Here is an 11,766-nt window from a genome sequence, read left to right on the forward strand (position 1 = left end):
AACAATGTAACCACAGATAATAAGCACAGGAACACCATTACAAAATCCACTAAGAATTTAAACTTTTATAAGGTACAAGGCTCAAAGAGAAATACATAAACAGAATAAGGGAGATCTCCAAAAGGTTTTTGCCACGCTCCAACGCTCCTCCTCAGCTACAGCTGCTGCCTAGAATCTCCTGCATGCATCAATCACGCATAAGCTTATAGAAAGCTTAAAGGGCGGTGTAAGTGTGTGTAATACCAGTGCTGGGAAAGCAATATCAGATAATGCAGAAATGCGGCATCAATTATGAATACCATCAATACCAACATCCATACTAAGGCTATGCTATACCAAATATGAATGCAGTAAGCCGTGCCAAGGCTATGCTATGCAACATATGAGTACTGGGCACCATACCAAGGCAATGCACAAGAGGCCTACATAGCCAATGCCATATGCAAGTGCAAATGCGATCATGCTAGTCCTCATATCCAGTCCACATATCCATATAGTTCCACTCTAGGAAAACCACCGGGGTCAAATACACTGCCAGCCGACTGCCGCTCTCCTAGTCGCACAATCTAACGAGCGTAAGAGACCTCACTACCCGCTTATGGATAGCCAATCACCAATAAGGCTTGACGGTAGCGGACCCATTCACAAGCTAGTCAAACTCAGCCTCGCTATTGCCCCCTCACTCAGGAGGGTAAGGCCACACCCCATCTCAACCGACTATGCTACAGTGGGAGTCGCGGCCTAATCGTATAAGGCACTCGGGCGCTCATATTTTCTACTCGATCTCGGTGTTGAGGCGTCTCCTAGTACCATGAAGGTTTAGGGGCTTTTAGCCAAGGACATCTTAAGTGCCTTAAATGCTTAAGTAATATTTCCAGTGTCCAAATTCAGCCATCCACGATATGCCTGTGGAGGCTACGACCATGATGAAGCGAGGGCGAATGTTAATCATACTATACAATGTCAGATGGATGAATCACACAAACAACCATGCATTAGTCTCAAGCATCCAATGTGCACATGAGGGGAAACTCCATCCCTCAGGGAATACCAAAATATCCTGCCTAATGGCACAACCATGACCAATCACATCTCAACCAAGCATGCATATGATGTGTATGGGAGTAGGTCATGAAGATGAACAAAGATGCCAATGTGATCAAGATGTACTCTCCTCCTAACTGAGTAGGGTCTATGTACTTAAACAATTTCCCAAAAGGAACACAACCTCTAGTGGGGGCCCAATAGCCTTAGCCCATAAGATTATGATAGACAATGGCATGGGCCTAAATAATAAGAATGGCCCTAGTAAGGGTCTATGGTGGACCTTTAACCACCTATAGATACAAGTGGGCCTACCATGGGGCCACAAATGTGGACATTCAACCACCATTTGTCCCAAGAAGGTAGCCCAATAATATTCTACCAAGAATCAAGGCCCGTGGCCCGAGTATAATCATACAAAGGAAATGGGAAGCTATATACATACCACATACATCACATGTTAGGCCTCAAATAAGTGGCCCAAGGCCTACATACATAACAAGGGTCTAAAGGGCAATACATGGTCCAATCCATGCCCAATATCATGAGCCCAAAGGGAAGGTTATGGCCTAAGAATAAGGTCACCAAGTCCACATATTATGGTGGGCCTCGTGGGCAGCCCATTATCCAAATCACATAGGCAAGAATCACATTCAAGTTAAGCAAATTAGGCCTTACCACCTTTGCCTAAGAATCTAGTTGATTTGGTGAGCAACCAAAGGCCCAACCACACCTATAGTTCCAGCCCAACCAGCCCAACATAATGGTGGATATAGCCCATAAATCCACTGGGCCTAGCTAGGACGTTCCAACCCATTTGAGCCTACAAGTTGTCCTAAAAATATGGCCTACCAAGGCCCTCAAAAATCAATTTATATGTGGGTCTCACAAGGCACTAATTAAGCCAAAAAATTAGAGGTTGACATGCACAGTGTGTACACAAAACAGCCCTCAGCCTGGTGGGTCCCTTAATCTCCAAAACAATTATCTATATGTAGAAATTTCTAGGTACTTGTTGAAATTTCAGTCCACTCACTTCCTGGGCTTGCTGGAGCGCAGAAACTGGTAAACAAGAGGTAAATATAAATCCCAGGGTGGCCAACAATGTGCACAGGGGGCCCCACCAGATGAAGGGTGGGTGAGCATCACAAAAATCAAATGGGCCTTACTGCTGGACTGCAAGTCCAACAGCAACCCATATCAGTGGGCGTCCCAACCTGGTGGGCGGTCCAAGGCCTGGACGGCCTGGACCATACATACATTAAGGTGGGCTCCACATACATTGAGGTGGGTTCCACAGTGGACGTCTACCAGGGTTGGGCACTCCCACGTGGGCCACAACAAATGGGGGGAACGGCTGGATGAAACACATCATCATGGTGGGCCTAAGAGCTGGGGACGGCTAGCCCATGCTGGATGTCAACCTAGCTGGGACGTCCCGCAGGGCTGCTATTCGAGTTTGGTGGCCCCCAAAATGATGGCCCGGTGGGCCCTAAAACATCATAGGTGGGCCCAAATAAGATGGCCATAATGAATAGTGGGTTGGGGCCCAAAAACTTTTACGATGACATAATGGACAGCAATTTTTTTTTTTTATAAAAAAAATTACTATTACATATTGTTGTCCTCATCTTGTGCACTCCATTAGAGTGGGTTCAAGACCTCCAAAAATTTGGAAAAATAGGGGGCCAAGATCCCCTAACATGTGTACATCAAGTGGGGTCCAGAAAAGTGGCCCAAGCCTTCCAAAAAAATTTATGAATTTAAGTTTTTATCAGACAGTATTGCTGGATTGTTCAGAAAAAATCTGGATTGTCCAACCCTCTTGGCCCACTCTTTTGGATGCCTAAATGAGGTCAGATGGAGGTGAAACTTGGCATGCATCTAGGTGGGGTCCACACATCCAAGAATATCCTATTAATGGGGATCAAACACCCCTCAAAAAATTCCAAACTCTAAGCTTAAGACAGCTCAAAAATCTGTCCAAAAATTTTGGACAGTAACTTATAGTTGAAATAAATTAAATATAAACGCTACTAAAAGAGGAAATCACCCCATAAAAATTGTGATATAGACCACCTTAGTGGGCCCCACAAATATTCAGACCCTTCCCATCACTAAAAACGCTTTGCATGTGCCCATTTTGGGGCAATTGGGCACTAGCATCCATAGAGTGGACTGCCATGGGTGTCCACTCTCCTTGGACGGTCTGGATATTTTCGGGTCACAAGGTGGGCCACACACATTAGATACAAAGGGATAAACAAAGGAATGAAAAGGATCTTACTAGAAGGGAAGGGGCTCCCCCACATTGAGGCCCTTCCCCTCATCACACAACCACACACATTCACTATTTCATGATTTACATGGATCTACATGAGTATAACTCTTCCTATTAAAGATCTATAGTGGAGATGCCATCTCTACCAAGGATCAAGGGTTTAGATGACCCAAGGATTCTTAAACATAAGAGAGAAAACCATGATGGGGTCCATGGAGGATGACCCCAAGCATGAATCATGCATGCACAAAGGGGTGTGCCATTGGCCACACCCAAAAAGACATGGGGGCCTCCACCATCATTTGATGGACCCCACATGCTTTTAAGATGGAAGAAGAGGGAAAGAGCATCTATGGAATCAAAGAAAATTAGAAATCCTAACTACAAGAGCACCCACCTCAAGATCCTTCTTCTTTTCTTTAACACAATGACCTTCTAGCTCCAAGGAAAGGTTTTCAATGGTGGAGATGGGGTTTAGGTGGTGGGATTGGGAGAGAGAAGAGGGAGATGTTGCTGAATTTTGGAGGGAGGGGTGGACGTTCCACCTAGTAAGGAATGGAGAAAGAGAGAAATGAGAGAGAATAGAGGAGAGAGGAGGAAAGTAGTAGTAGCAATGATGAGTTAGGAGGGAAATGATGAGTTTTAGGGAAATGACTTGCTTAGTGAAGAGAAATACATGGAGAAGTAAAAAGAAATCTCATGATTATTTTAGAAAAGAGAAACTCATAATTGCTAGGCTAGGTTAGGCAATCATGGTAGCTTGCATGGGAGATAATGCACTAGGGTGAGGCCCACATGGGGAAACGTGTAAGGGTCTAGGTGGGTCCTACAAGTATGATCAATGGCCCATATAATGTGCGGCCCATAACTTGAGATGTACATATCGGATTATGCATGAGACGCGGCGTTGGAACCGCGACACCAATGCAGTCGCAATGGCATAGGTTTCGAGTCAATCTGGGTCGGGTCTATATGTGGGACTTAAGGATGATTGCAAACAGAATCCACAGGTCGCAGGTCACCAGGATTCGACTGGTAAGACCATGGGACCTAAAGGAATGAAATGGATACTCAGGTAGGGTCTTACATGAATCTTGTAGCGTGATTGGGATGTTTTGTTTGCTTTGATTCATGTTTTTATTGAACCTTATGGATTTTAGTTCTTTATTAAGGAATATTTTTGTTTTTAATAATTTGTTGTGATAAATTACCATAGATCTGCAACTGCTTTGAATATCTTCTTTTCCTAATTTGAGATTGTGAAATTAGTAAGTCTCGTTGTTTACCATTGTCCCTTGGACATGGTTGGGTGATGAAATTCTTCCTAATCTTCACAATTCTCCTATAATTGGTTATGAGAATGGTATATCCTGTTATTTGCCATTGTCTCCTGGGCATGGTTAGGTGCTGAAATCACTTCCAATCCTTACAACTCTCATCTGTTAAGACTCGGTACATGAAGTTTAGAGATTTAACCGTCTCTTCTTTCTCTAACTCGATAAGATAGGACTCTGATACCAATTGGATCTCTTGAATCATGCAAGGTGGCCTTCCAATAACTACAAGTGGATCCTTGGCACCATAGTTCTCACCTTTAAATTCATAAGTTTTAATTACATTAGTCACAATTACTCTTTCCAATTATTTAGATTTAGATTTACATCTTCTTCTAGTTATAGTTCTAGTTACTTTCATAAATATACAAGATTAGTTCTTGTGGATTAGACCTCGGTCTCATCGAGATTATTACTGTCGCAACCCTACACTTAGGGTTGTGAATAAGTTTTTGGCACCATTGCCGAGGACTAACAGTTGCATTTTTCTAAATTTAATTAGTTTTAGAATTAGGTTAAGATTAGGACTGACGTTTTGTTTTATTTCTATGTTAGGATTTTTTCTGATTTGCTTTTAGAAACTTACTTTTTTATTTTGTAGGATTCTGACATAGCAATCTCCAATTTGGTAACTTCTTTCTAATTTTCTCTCTATTTTAGATCTCTTATTTGTTTTAGTTTCTCTAGTTTTCTTTCTTAGGTTTAGGTTTAGTTATTTGAAGTCTTCGAGTGGTTCATGCCCAAGTGGGTTTGTGACAACACTCAATGTATCTTAAGTGAAGGAGGATTGGTCGAAGGGTTGCCTATCCATCACAGGATTAGACACCACCAGAGATCCTCAGAGTTGATAGAAGTGATGGCTACAAATCAACCTGCAAATCCACCTCAACTGGAGGTTGAAGAAATCTAGGATGAAAACGAGGTGGAGAACGCACCCCCGCCTCGTACACTACGAGATTTCTTACAACCGGCGAGGGTGAGCACGCCTTCCTGTATGGTTTTTTCAAAAAATACAGGAAACATGGATATCAAACAAGGAGTGATCCAACTCCTTCCAAAGTTCCATGGAATTGAATCTGAATATCCATATTTACACATGAAAGGGTTTGATGAGATAATAGCCACTTTATATTTTCTTAATGTGTTTGAGGACATGGTCAAGCTGGAACTTTTTCCTTTCTCTTTGAAAGAAAAAGCTAAGACGTGGTTGCATGTAATACGTCCGCGATCTATTGGCAGATGGAACGACATGACAAGAGAGTTTATAAAGAAATTCTTCCCATATCATAAAACGAACACCCTTAGAAAGTCAATCATGAACTTCACCCAAAAAGAAGATGAAACATTCTTCCAATATTGGGAGCAGTTCAAGGATCTTGTCAGTTCATGTCCACAACACAGTTTTGAAATGTGGCGCATAATAAGTTTCTTCTTCGATAGACTAACATCTTTCATATGCCAAATAGTTGAGACAATGTACAATGGGGAATTCATGAGTAAAGATGTCAATGATGTGTGCGACTATTTTGATAAACTTCCTGAAAACACACAATCATGGGACATCTCCCCTAGACCCATTACCACTTCTAAGCCTGCTCAATCAAAGGAGAGAGGCGGAATATACTTGTTAAAAGAGGAAGACGATCTAAATGCTAAAGTGGTGTTCACAGCCCCAAGTGTAGGGTCGTGATGTAATAATTATCTCGGTGAGGTCGAATCCACAGGGACTGAACTTGTGTGTATTCGAAAAGTAATTAGAATCAGAACAAGAGGAAGATCTAAATCTAAATATAGAATAATAGGAAGTAATTGTGAATAATTTAATTAAAATTAAGAATTCAAAGGTGGGAACTAGGGTGCCTAAGGATCCACTTGCAGCTATTAGGATGTTTCTTTATTTGATTCAAGGAACATAATTGGAATTAGAGTCCTATCACATCTAATTGGAAGATATATCAATAAAATCAATTTGAACTTTCGTGGACCTAATTCTCAATGGATGAGAGTTGTGAGGATTGAAAGTGATTCCATCATCTAACCATGCCCAGGAGACGATGGCAAACAACAGGATATACCAATCCCACAACCATACATAGAAGAATTGTGAAGGTTAGAAGAGATTTCATTACCCAACCATGCCCAAGGGACGATGGTGAACAACAAGATTTACTATCTTCACAATCTCAAATCATGAAAAGAAGATACTCAAAGCTATTGCAGATTTATTGTAATTTGAGTCACAATAAACCATTAAAAACTAAAAGTATTTCTTAAATATCGAATTATAATCAAAGAAGTTTAACAAAGATAAGAATCAACCAAGAAAAACATCCCAATCACAACCATAGACATGATTGGATATAAAATCCTCAAAGAAAGCATTAAAAACTAAGAAGAAGAGAAGAAGAAACTCTTGGATGACGGCTCCACCCCTTTGCTCCGCTCCTCAAAACTCTAGATATCTCAAACAGTTCGTAGGAAACCCATATTTATAGCCTAGTTCACATAAAATTGCAAAACCGCCTCAAATTTACGCACTCCACATAAATTCTGCGTAACTCTCCGATGTCATCGAACTAATTTCGATGTCATAAAAAACTGCATCCAATTTGTCGAGCAACTAAACTTGATTTTCCTATAATTCTTTGATGTCATCTAACAGTGTTTGATGTCATCAAACCTAGTTCGATGTCATCTAAGACCGGATCCTGTGAATTTCTGCACTAATTTATGCACTTCCTTCATTTTTCACTTGGTTTTCTTGACTCTTGGGGTCTTGAAATCTTCAATCTTGGTCTCAAAAGGTTCATTCTTTGCCTTGGTTGATTCTTGAGTATCAAATTTATGCTTTTAACATTCTTTTCAAACTAAGCTCTTAAACTCACATTACAAAACAAGCATGTATAAAATATACCATTACGCATTATCATGTTCATAAAACCAAGATATAAATTGGGAAAAATATACAATATTTGAGTCTCAACACACTCCCCAACTATCATTTTGCTAGTCTTGAGCAAACCATGTGTGAAGTACTTCTCACTTCTCAATATTCAAATCCTTTTTCAGAAATCAATCCTTTGTGCAATTAAGTATGAACGAGTAGAATTAAGGTGAGAAAGTAGGATTTTGAAAACCTAGAGCCGAATCATACAAGTGATCAATTAAAAAGGTTCTTTATCGATTAAATCAGAGCATAAGTTCATATATCAAGTTTTTCAATGTGCTCAGTGAAAATCAACTTACTTCTCCTAAGAATACTATCGTTTCATAATGTTAGCCGTGTTCATCATATCAAGAGTAGTTTAAAAATTCAAGTACTGATTCCAAACTTATTTCCTTCTCCTACTTTTTCCAGTTTTTTTATTTTATATCGACGGTTAATTTATTATTATTATTCATTCTTTTCAGATTCTTTTATGAAATTTTCATTCCTTTTTGAACTCTTTCTATTCTTTTCATCATACATGACCTTTTTGCCGATTTTAACTGGTTTTTCATCTTTTAAGGTGGATAGAATTCTCCAGACTAAATTCTCAGCGTTTATCAATGATTCACATACTAACATTAGAAATTCTAGCACACTCTCAGAAAGCAAAGTTAATGTGTCTTGTGGTTTAGATTAACATGATATTCAAACTTCCTCTTAATCAATTGAGTGTAAGAACTGTAGGTGATAAATTACTTAGTTGATAAAACTCTAACAATTCAAAATTCAATCTCTATCTTATCATACTCAAAACATTCTTAAGTACGCAAACTATCGCACTCCAAACAAGTTTGAATTTGAAAAAATGAAGAATTTTAAAATTTTTGCTCATAAACTGATTAGTTTACCTAATCCACACCCCCAACCTAAAATCTACATTGTCCTCAATGCACATGAGGCAACGAAAAGAAAGGAGAAGTAATGGAAAGGTAGTACCTAAAGAAGAAATTTTGAGGCTTTGCTAAAATTCTCAATGTGAAGATAGGTTAGCACAAAGATTATGCAAGAAAACTACCTTAATCCTATGAAAGCAATAAACCTAAACTATGAAAGTAGGGGAAAGCTACTCAGTCATGCAGTAAGGTTCCTCATTTGGCTAGTATCTTAATAAATTTCTCAGTAAGTTTCTCAACATGATTATCCAAAGGCCTTTTCAGCAATTAGCTTGGATGCCCTGGAGCATGAATTTTCATAGAAATTTATGGACCATTGCAAAACATTATAGTTGAATTGCCTGAGGTATCCAAATTATATATGATTCACATTTTGAAGTTTCAGACTTCGGTTCAATTTTTAGCTCTTCCTCCTTTGATGGTAAGTATTCAGGATCTGGAGAAGGTATTAGACTCAAAAATTGGGCCCACAAAATTCCCGATCACCGAATCCAGTGCTGACAGCCTTCGTAGTACCCCATTCTCGGCTTCTCGTGTCATACGCCAGATTCCGATCCTGGGATCCTACAAGGAGGATTTTCAACGTACATTTGTCTCGTAAGAAGCATAACCACAAGTATACCCAAATCACAGAGGCAACATCATCATCACATATCCACTAATATAAACATTTGAATATAGTTCTAAAAGGGAATACATATATAAACATATCCCCTAAGTAAAGCTCCAAAAGTCCACTACACGCACCAAGCTTGACGTTGCTACGACCTAACGCCACCTGCACGCATTTATCGTACATAAGCTTATAAAAGCTTAGAGGGTGGTGAAAGTATGTCTGCAAGGTAAGTGCCAAGTAAGCAATATCAGAGTAATCAGAGTAAGCGAAAATACTGACAAGCCCTTAAATCATACAGCATCAGAAATACTGGCAAGATCATGAATCATACGATATCAAAGTAAGAGAAAATATTGACGAGTCCATAAATGCTATCAGTAATACGGGCATGTTAATAAATCATACAATATTAGAATAATGTAAAAATATGCTGATAAGCCCATAAATACGATCAGCCTTATGCAGGCTATGCAATGAAAAAATGTAATAAACCACAGGATTAGACTGATATCTAGCACAAATACCAACACTGAAAGCTATATCAGGTCTACTAGCAGTTAAATAAAGCAAACTGCTAATCATGCTACGATATAATTTAGGATCTACATCTTTACTGTAGAGTCTTTTGAGAGTCTTAAAGATGTACTCATGGGAGTATCAGAATTCTTACCATTCTCAAATCTGAACCTTTTAATTAAGTTCAAAGCATACTTGGTTTGAGAAATAAAAATTCCATCAGGTTATTGTTTTACTTGTAACCCTAGAAAATAATGTAATTCCCCAACCATGCTCATCTCGAACTTAGATTTCATTAAATCTGCAAACTCAATAGTCATGTTAGTACAAGTTGATCCATAAATAATATCATCAACATAGATCTGAACCATTAAAACATCATTATTGTTTTTCTTAACAAAAAGCGTCTTATCGACACTGCCCATTTTAAAATTATGACTGAGTAAAAACTTAGTCAATTTCTCATACCATGCTCTGGGAGCTTGTTTTGCCTTATTTCGAATTATATTTCCAAGTTCATCAGACTTATTTTTAAAAATCTACTTTGTTCCTATAATGTGTTTATCTTTATGTCTAGGAACGAGATACCAGACATCATTATGAACAAATTGATTAAGTTCTTCCTGTATGGCAACTATCCAGTTTTTGTCAGAAAGAGCTTCTTTTAAGTTAGCTAGTTCATTTTGGGATGTAAAACACATATAGTTACATATGTCTTCTAATTGTCTACGAGTGTACACACCATTGAGAGGGTTTCCAAGAATCTGAGTAGTTGGATGATCTTTAACAGTCCTTAATTCAAAATTAACTTGATTTGATGAAGTATCAGGTTTGTTAATTAAAAGAACTTCATCATAATCTGAACTAGGGGCAGGTGTATTCAATTGATCATCAATGACCACATTAATGGACTCTTGAATCACATTGGTCCTGTTGTTCAGTACACGATATGCACGACTGTTTAAAGAGTGTCCTAAAAAGATTCATTCATCACTCTTAGTGTCAAACTTTCCCAAATTTTCATGGTCACTTAAAATATAGCACTTGCTGCCAAAAACTCGAAAGTATTTGACAGTAGGCTTCTTATCAAACTAAAGTTCATAAGCCATTTTATTATTAGATTTACAAGTATAAACCCGGTTAATAATATAGCAACGGTATTCACTACTTCAGCCCAAAGATTCTAGGGAGCTTCATACTATTTAATATTACATTTCTCATTTCTTGAAGCACTCTATTTTTTCTCTCCACAATTCCATTTTGTTATGGTGTTTTGGGCGCAGCGAATTCATGCGATATTCCCTGATCGCTATAGAACTTTTCAAAACTGCTATTTTTGAGCTCAGATCCATGATCACTATGGATCTTATTGACATGAGAACCTTTTTCAATTTGGATTCGTTTGATGATCTTCTTCACTTCATCAAGGGTTTCTGATTTGTCCCTTAAAAATGTAATCTAAGTGAATCTGGTATAATCATCTATGATAACCAAGATGTATTTTTTGCCACCTCGACTCTCCGTTCTGGTTGGTCCATCCATGTGGAGCAGCTCGAGTGGTCTTAATGTGGCATTGGAGTTCACCTTTTTGTGAGAGCTCCTGGTTTGTTTACCATACTGGCATTCACCACATATTTTGTCTACTCTTTGCAACTTTGGTAAACCTCTAATTAGTTTTCCTTTGCTCAATCTGTGCAAATTACGGTAGTGTACATGTCCAAGGCATTTATGCCATAATTCTGTTTCATCGCTATGGACCATGTAGCACTGTTGATTAGATAAGCTACCATCGCTTACAATATAGCAGTTTTCAGAAGTTCTGTGACCAGTTAATATTACAGAACCCTTTTTGTTTATGATTTCACAACCTTGATTGGAAAATTTCACACTATGGTTGTTATCGCATATTTGGGATATGCTTGACAGGTTTTATTTTAGCCTCTCAACATATAAAACGTTCTTAAATAAGGGAAGATTATAGAGTTGAACCGTACCTTGGCCTATTATCTTGTAATTGCTTCTATCACCAAAAGTAACTGACCCATCAGTCATATCTTTAAGATCAGTGAATAAATCCTTGTCACCTATCATAT

At 38.6% G+C, this 11,766-nt stretch overlaps 1 non-coding gene across 1 annotated transcript; it reads right to left on the reverse strand.

The window, feature by feature from the left end:
* Positions 1 to 5,956: 5,956 nt before the first annotated feature.
* LOC131241758 (small nucleolar RNA R71) lies at positions 5,957 to 6,063 on the reverse strand. The gene has a single exon (XR_009169321.1). It is a non-coding gene; the product is annotated as a small nucleolar RNA R71 (small nucleolar RNA).
* Positions 6,064 to 11,766: the final 5,703 nt, after the last annotated feature.

This window comes from Magnolia sinica, chromosome 3 (assembly GCF_029962835.1).
Source record: "Magnolia sinica isolate HGM2019 chromosome 3, MsV1, whole genome shotgun sequence".
In the NCBI taxonomy this organism is placed as follows: domain Eukaryota; kingdom Viridiplantae; phylum Streptophyta; class Magnoliopsida; order Magnoliales; family Magnoliaceae; genus Magnolia; species Magnolia sinica.